This window comes from Propithecus coquereli, unplaced genomic scaffold (genome assembly GCF_000956105.1).
Source record: "Propithecus coquereli isolate 6110/MARCELLA unplaced genomic scaffold, Pcoq_1.0 Scaffold521, whole genome shotgun sequence".
Lineage (NCBI taxonomy): Eukaryota > Metazoa > Chordata > Mammalia > Primates > Indriidae > Propithecus > Propithecus coquereli.
This window is the reverse complement of record NW_012151075.1, coordinates 63,470-72,536: the sequence shown is the minus strand read 5'-3', so window position 1 is coordinate 72,536 and position 9,067 is coordinate 63,470.

Sequence of the window (9,067 nt, the reverse complement as noted above, 5' to 3'; positions counted from 1 at the left end):
AAATTCACAATTGCAAAGATGTGGAATCAACTGAAACACCCATCAATTCACGAGTGGATTAACAAAATGTAGTATATAAATACCATGGAATACTATTCAGTCATGAGGAAGGGTCACTTAATGCCTTTTGCAACAATTTGGATGGAACTGGAGACCATTATTATAAGTGATGTATCTAATGAATGGATAAACAAACACCATATGTACTCACTATTAAATTGAAGCTAACTGATGAGCACACCTGTCCATAGAGGGAAGTAAAATTCAATAGAAATCAAGCAGGGGTGAGGGGTGAGAAGAGGACGGATGAAAACCTACCTAACATGTACAATGAGCACTATCTGAGTGACAGGTACACTTTGAACCCTGACTCAAGCATTACAAAAGTGATCCATATAACCAAAAACATTTGTACACTCATAATACTTTGAAATAAAAAATGTGGGATCCTCAAAATTTGCACTTTGAAAGCCTCCTCAAAATGATTCAATGCTCTGTTCTGTTGTTGACCTCATTTTAGCTGACCCACTACTAGATTTGTCTAAGATCTTAGAGACATTTGGGGCCTGAAATGAAGAGTCAAGTATCTTCTGAAAGAGAGGGGTATGGGATATGAGGGGGTAGATCAATATATTGCAAAACAAAAAAGTAAAAGCCTCAAAATTTCATTCCCTTTATGCTGTAAGCACCAGGAGAGAAAGTTTTAGCTGTGTTTTTGCCATCCTCCATCCAGCATCAGTCACAGTGCCTCTTGCAAGGTAGGTGCTCCATAAATATTTATGGAATTAATTACATAAGATTAGTGCCTAGGTGATAGGTCTCTTGGGCTAGAGTACAATGGCATCATCATGGCTCACTGCAACCTCAAATACCTCAGCTCAAGCAATCCTCCTGACTCAGCATCCCAAGTAGCTGGGACTATAGGTGTGCACCACCATGCACAGCTAATTTTTCTATTTTGTGTAGAGCCAGGATCTTGTTCTTGCTCAGGCTGGTCTCAAATTCCTGGCCTCAAACAATCTTCCTGCTTTGGCCTCCCAAAGTTCTAGGATTATAGGCATGAGCCACCATGACTTGTTGGTTTTTGAAAAGTCATTTTAAGTATTTTGAAACTCAAATATTATGTTTTCTCATTTGCTTTATAATGGAAATAGTCTAAAACAACATCAACTCCTTCAAGATTGTCATTAATATCCCATTATAAAATTCAAAAGCTTTATTCTATCTCTGAATAAGGCCAGTACTGGCTATAGGAAATAAATATTTTACCAATTTCCATTGAGAACAATTTGTTTCCTTTTTTTCTTGATGAATAAAATATTACTGTCTATTTAGATGATGATGTTAGTATTCAGCTCTTCTGTTAGTAAAAAAAAAATAAGACTTTTATGTAACTTGCAGTCACTGCAGCTTGTTTGTGCTCCACATTAGGGAATGTTTAAACCACTGAATTTTCAACTTTTCAACTAGGTTTTAAAACTGGAAAAGTAATGATGCATATAAATACATTGCACCTTAATGATGAAATGCATTTAACTGACAATTATGCCATTGATATTCTTATCTGACAACTAGCTGCTTGTGTGAGCTCTATTACTGTTGCCCCTCTAATAGTCTTACTATACCACCTTAAGGGCAACCTAGTTCACACTAGTGGAAAGTGATACAAATCACTGCATCGTGTGATTTCTGCAGATTTCTGATTAGGTTGAGATTTCCTTGAGTTTTATCCTATGAACATTATTATTGTTTGAAAAGGATAAATTGTTTCAATTCAGTGTATCTTATCTTTTCTACACCCTACAAGCTTATGAGTGAGAGTGACAATCATCACCATGAACCTGTTTCTCTATCTCTACCTTGATATACTCCTTGAAAATGTCAGCCTCCCTCAAACTTCTTCCAAACTGTTCTGACAGTCCCCTAGAGCTGTGGTCCCCAATCCCTGGGCCACAGACTGGTACCAGCCTGTGGCCTGTTAGGAACCATGCTGCTCAGCAAGAGGTGAGTGGCAGGTGAGCAGGGAAGCTTCATCTGTATTTACAGCCACGCCCCATCGTTTGCATCACCACATAAGCTCTGCCTCCTGTCAGATCAGCATTGTCATTAGATTCTCATAGGAGTGCAAACCCTACTGTAAACTGTGCATTTGAGGGATATGGGTGGCATGCTCCTAATGAGAATCTAATGCCTGATGATCTGAGGTGGAGCTGAGGCAGTGATGCTAGCACTGGGGAGCAGCTGAAAATACAGATTATCATTAGCAGAGAGGTTTGACTGCACAATAAATGTAATGTGGTTGAATTATCCTGAAACCATCACCCCAGCACCGTCTGTGGAAAAATTGTGTCCCATGAAACCAGTCCCTGGTGCCAAAAATGTTGGGGACTGCTGCCCTAAAGGTGTTGCCTGTGTGCTATGTCAAACAGTCATTTTGGCTACTATGTAACATCTTTTGTTTTCCTTCTCTCCAGCATTGATCTGTGGTTTCAAAGATTCTTGTTGCTATTAGTGTCAAAAGTGGAACCTATTTTTTTAATGCCAATTCCAACTAAAAGTATAAATGCCACTGTGGTATTTAGCCTGATGACAGCGATATCAGTGTATGGGCATCATAGCTAAAGCTGCTCTCAGAACCCCACCTCTTTTCATTTTTCCTTCATTCTGTGTGTCCAGTGAGATCCTCACAATATACCAAGCAGCCATGGCAATAGCCATATTAGGGAATCCAGTAACAGGTGAACCCAAGCTTGGGGAAATTTAAGCAGCTCCAGCCTGAACCCAAGCCTGGTGACAATTTAAGCAAGCACATCTGTAAGCTTTCTTTGCTGTCTTTATTAATGCTATATAATATGATGGACACTAATTGTAGTGGCAGCATAGATTTTTACAATCCTCATATAGTACATTGTTTCTAAAGATGTCCACAGCAACTACCCCCATTTTGCAATATCACTTTGCCAATCCTCCCAACAGGAGGTAGAGTCTATTTCTCCTCCCTCTGAATCTCAGCTGTCCCATGATTTGCTTAGTTCAATATAATATGGTGGAAGTGATACATTGTGACTTTTAGGCCTAGGCCTTAAGACAGCTGGCAACTTCTATTTGGAAGCCAGCTGCCAAATAAAGAAGTTTGGGTTAGTCTACTAAATTATGAAAGACCACATGGAGAGAGAGGGGTTTCAGAGAGAATTTAAGTGTCCCACCTAACGGCCAGCACCAAGGTTCCAGACATGTGAGACTATCTTGAGTTCCCCATCCCTCAGTCAAAATCCTTGTCCCTAACTTGATACCATGTGATATTATGAGACAAACATCCCTGAAGATACCTTCTAAGATATATTACTCAAAGAACTGTAAGCAGTTGTCATTTTAAGCCACTAAGTTCAGTGGTAACTTGCTACATAGCAATAGGTAATGAAAACATCCCCTTTCTCTAGAAACAACACTAAATATACAGAGAAAAGTTTTCAATGGCCATGTGTAGGTGACACTTCCATAACCATGATTTGTAACAGATTAATCAGGGTAGAACCCTGACATGGAGTAGGCTAATCATATTTCTCAAAAAAATATAAGAAATGAAGGGGCATGGAGATAGGGAATCCTTGGAGCCTTGTAACATTAACAAGTCTCCCTTGAAGAAAGTTATATTGCTCACTTCCAAAAACTATCCTGGTTCTTGCCTTAGTTGTTTAACAAGTCCCCCAATTCTGTGAGTTAGCTGAATATTTTTTCAATAAATTCACATTTTTTTCTTATTTAAGACAATGAAATATAGGCAAAATTTACACATAGCAATTCAAATATACCAAAAGAATATCTTTTTATTCTTTCTGAATTTGATATTGATTTTGTTCTGAAGTCTCATTTTAACTAAAAGAACAAAAGAAAACTGTTTCAGCTAAATTCAAGTTCATTCAAACAAGTACCCAACTCGTTTAAATTATTTGGGGGCAAAAGAAGTCTTTTGGAGCTTCTAAGTCCTACAAGTTCCCCTTCTGTTCACATTACCTCTCCTTGAGTGACATCTGTATTCAGAGCAATACATATATTATGGTAGCAGGGAAGGGCCTTTCATCTCTGCCTGTCCTTTATGTTTTCATCTACCTCCATTGGACATCCCACACTTCTGTCCACTGGTTTCATTTCTGGCACTGGAAGAACTTTATAATTTTCATTGGGTAATTATCTCCCTCCTCTCCTACTCTATTATGCAGAGAAAAAATTCAAAATTATGTGACCTGAGTCAGTCAAGCAAAACCATTGATAAGTAAAAGCCAAACTGTGGAAGAAGTGAAAATTTATATTATTCTTTCAACAAATCCTGGCTTCTACAAAAATCAAAAGTACTTATATTTAAGCTTTCTTGCTAAGGACAAATAAACAAATAAAAGACTTATTTATTCTCAAATATTGGTTCATTGGCTGTAGGTGCCATAGGACAATCAAGAAATACAAATTATTAGAAATAAAAATTGTTTCGTTAAATATCTCAAACATGTTATACCCGTGATATCAACTAGAGTGAACCCCGGTGAGATTAGCCTCTATCAAAAAAACACAAAACAACAAATGTTGGCGAGGATGTGGAGAGACAGGAACACTTCTACACTGCTGGTGGGAATGTAAGTTAGTGCAGCCTCTGTGGAAAAGAATTTGGAGATACCTCAGAGAAGCTAAAAATAGAAATACCGTTCGATCCAGCAATAGCACTATTAGGCATCTACCCAAAAGAGCACAAAACATTCTACGATAAGGACATCTGCACCCGAATGTTTATGGCAGCACAATTCACTATTGCAAGAATGTGGAAACAACCCAAGTGCCCGTCAATCCATGAGTGGATTATCAAAATTTGGTATATGTTCACAATGGAATATTACTCAATCATAAGAAATGACAGTGATCTAGCACCTCTTACACTCTCCTGGATTAAACTTAAGCCCATTATCCAAAGTGGAGCACCACAAGAGCAGCAGAACGGGACCCATTTGTATTCACCATCAAATTGGTATTAACTAATCAACACATAAATGCACATATCAGAACAACATCTAGTGGATGCTAGGGAAGGGGGAGGGCGGTGGGAGGAGGGGGGAAGAGGGAGGAGGGGAGGGGTATCTGTATACACAAGGAGTGCAATGCGCACTACCCGAAGGATGGACATATTTGAAACACGGACTTCGGTTGGGGGGGGAACCAAGGGCAACACACGTAACCTAAACATATGTACACCCATAATTTGCTGAAAAAAAAAAAAAGACCACACAGCCCAAAACAGTTCTCAAAAAAAAAAAAAAAAACTTGTTTTGCTTTGGTTATAAGATGGATGTAGTTTTATGATTCAGGTTAAATTAAAATAGATAAATCATAGTATGTATTTTTCATCTTTATATCTTTACATTTGGTTTGGGGTTACTTACTTACATGTTTCTGATGACATCACAGCTCTGCCTACGATTTGGTGATGTAAAACCTTGATCATTTTATTCTTCATGCATGTTGTAATATGCTGCAAAACATGAATACAAACGAATATGACAATAATGCCTGGTTCTTTGCAAGCCTATAAGGAAGCCCTAAGTTTATGGTGTGTCCTAATTCCAAAATGTTTTTTTCTAATTATTTTACCTTCATTTAATTTAAACCCCTCTTTAAATATCTACCTAGTTAGTCTTCTCATCTCTAGTCTCTTCTTTCCCCAGTACATCTTCTACATTACACCCAGAGGAGATACCAACTTGTCATTCTCTTTAACAAAAATTTTCAGTGATACCTCATTGTATGCAAAATGAAATCCAGAGTTTTCAGCTTGGCCTCCACAATCTAGCAACAGCTTGTCTATCTAACCATATCTTCCTACTACATACCAATACATCAACAATGCCATGACATGTATGTGCTGTGTCTTCTGTATCCATGCTTTTATTCACATTGAACTCTTTCTTCTTTCCAACTTACACATGTTAAAGTTTTTTTTTTCCAGAATATCACGAGGGTATAAATATTTTGGTTATATGGATTGCTTTTATACTGCTTGAGTGAAAGTTATAAATGTACCCATCACTCAGATAGTGTACATTATACCAGTTAGGTATGATTTCACCCAGACCCTCCTCCCTCCTCCCACCTGCTTGATTTCCATTGAGTTTTACTTCCATCTGTGCACATGAGTGCTCATTGGTTAGTTCCAATTTAATAGTGAGTACATGTGGTGCTTGTTTATTCATTCTTGCCATACTTCACTTAGGAGGATGGTGGTCTCCAGTTCCATCCAAATTGTTGCAAAAGTTATTAATTCATTTCTTCTTATGGTGGAGTAGTACTCCATGGTGTACATATAGCAAATTTTATTAATTTACTCATGAATTGATGGGCACTTGCGTTGATTCCACATCTTTCCAATTGTGAATCATGCTGCAATAAATAACCTAGTACAAGTATCTTTTTGAAAAAATGACCTTTTTTTTTCCTTTGGGTAAATACCCAGTAGTGGGATTCCTGGGTCAAATAGTAGGTCTACTTTTAGTTCTTTGAGGAAACTCCATACTATTTTCCATAGAGGTTGTACTAGTTTGCAGTCCCACCAACAGTGTGTAAGTGTTACTTTCTCTCTGCATCCACGCCAGCATCTATTGTTTTGGGACTTTTTGATAAAAGCCATTCTCACTGGGGTTAGGTGATATTGCATTGTGGTTTTGATTTGCATTTCTCTGATGATTAGCGATGTTGAGGCTTTTTTCATATGGTTATTGGCCATTAGTCTATCTTCTTTTGAAAAGCTTCTGTTCATGCCTTTGCCTACTTTTTAATGGCATTGTTTGATTTTTTTCTTGCTTATTTGCTTGAGTTCTTTGTAGATTCTGCTTATGAGCCCTTTATCTGATGAATAGCATATGAGTATTTTCTCCCATTCTGTAGGTTCTCTGTTCTGTTAATTGTTTCCTTGGCTGTGCAGAAGCTTTTTAGTTTAATTAAGTCCTATTTATTTGTTTTGTTGTTGCTGCGATTGACCTTGGGTTCTTCTTCATAAAGTCTTTGCCTAGGCCAATTATCTATAAGAATTGCTCCATCATTTTCTTCTAGAATTCTTATGGTTTCACGTTGCTTCTCTACCTGCATATGTCAAAGTTTTATGTATACCTAAAGACCTATTCAAATGCAATCTCCTCCACACGGTCTTTCATCATCCCTAGTCAATATCTCCCTCTGTGTTCACCTGTTGTATTTTACTTGGAAATACATTATAACATTTATCATATTCTGCCTTGTATTAGCTAACTAGTATTGGTCTGCCTCTTCCATTTATTGAAAATCCCATCAATGAGGGGAAATAAAAGCCTGCACATTAGTCATCTTTAACCCTGTCAGAGAACCTTGCAACTTACAGGTATTTGGTAAATATTAATTGAATTGAATTGAAAAATATGAAATGCAAAATGACATATGACTAGATTAAATTTAATCATTAATTTTTGAGGGCCTCAGATTGGCTGGGTTTGATGATGAATGTGATATTCAATTTAATTACTAATATCTTTAGAATTTTTGTAAATAGTGTTATATTTTCTCTTTTTCATGTAATTTAGGAATCCCAAATAATTGCTCTTATTTCTCATGACAACTGTCCAGTTTCATTCTCAAAAGTAAAACAAACAGATTTCCAATAGAAGTTGCATTGTCAGAGATAATTGTGGCTACACAGTCTAAGCAAGCCAAGAAGGAGGGCAATTTTTAAGGCCCTCAAAGGCCTATCAGAGCAATTAGCATCTGTATTAACATTAGCCATAGAAGAAAGAGTTTCAAAATTATTTCTCATCCACTTTAATGATCCTTTATTATAGAAACCCTGAGGTATTTTATATCTCACATGGAAGAGTATAATTAGACACAAATTGATGGGCCTGTGCCTGTTGTGAAACTAGAATTTATAGCAGATGATTCTGAACCTGTTCTTTGCCTGGTATTATGCCTCAAAAGCATCTGCAAGTGCTGTAACTAATCTTCTAAAATAATCAGTAACTGATCTGCACACCATTTCCCATTTCCTGATATACAAACCATTATGAGAGCAGCCAGGTGTAATTTTTTTATAGCTCTTCCCAAACACTATTGAGCATCTAATGACCTTGACAAAATTATCTTCATTAGAGTTTTGAAAGCTAATCCACTTTGTCTGGGTTGAGGGTATTTTGTAGTAAAATGAGTTTTTGGTAATTGGTAGCCTGAAAAAAATCTTTGTTTTAGGTACATTGCCTCTTAAACATTTTCTCTTATAATCCTTCACTTTCCTTGTGGTTCAGTAATTTAATTGATACAATGTATTATTTGTAATATTGGTATAACATTTTCTTTCAATTTATCTTGGGGAATGAAAAATATTGTGAAAAATGCAGAATGATGTATTTTTCCAAAGGCTCTGTCAAGAATCTGGAAATAATAAGCCAAAGTAAGTTCTGTAGTATAAAAGTTTCTCTTATCTATTCCAGCCAAACATCCTTACTTACCTGTACAATGGCCAAATTTGAAAATAAATTGAAACATTGGTGTGTATTAGCAAAAAACAAAACAAAACAAAACATAATTTCCTACAAACCAGATATGCTTAATGAATAGAAGCCATCAGAATCCCAATGAGAAATGTCTACATGCAGCTTTGGATAATTGGGAGACTATGAGGTGGTATAATTCCATTGTCCATTGAAAACATTTTCTTTAGGGATTTATAACCATTAGAAGCACATTTTCTTGTTTTATTGTAATAATGAGAAGAGGCATGAGCCTGTACATGTTATGACTCATCACAGTATAGACTTGTTATTCAAAGAGTATCACATGATGAAAGCAATTAGGGCTTTGAGGCTTATAGCTGAGAATGCTCCACAGAGAGTCATATGACTGATTGCTATATCGTATTGATTCTTCCAACCTAGCATAGCACCTTACAGGAAATGCACTTATATAAATGGGAACTCAGTTGCCTAAATTGCTCCAGCTCTAGAGCTTTTGACCTCACTCCTTACTATGTTGGTGATTGAACTTCATGTCCTTTCTCATGACTTTG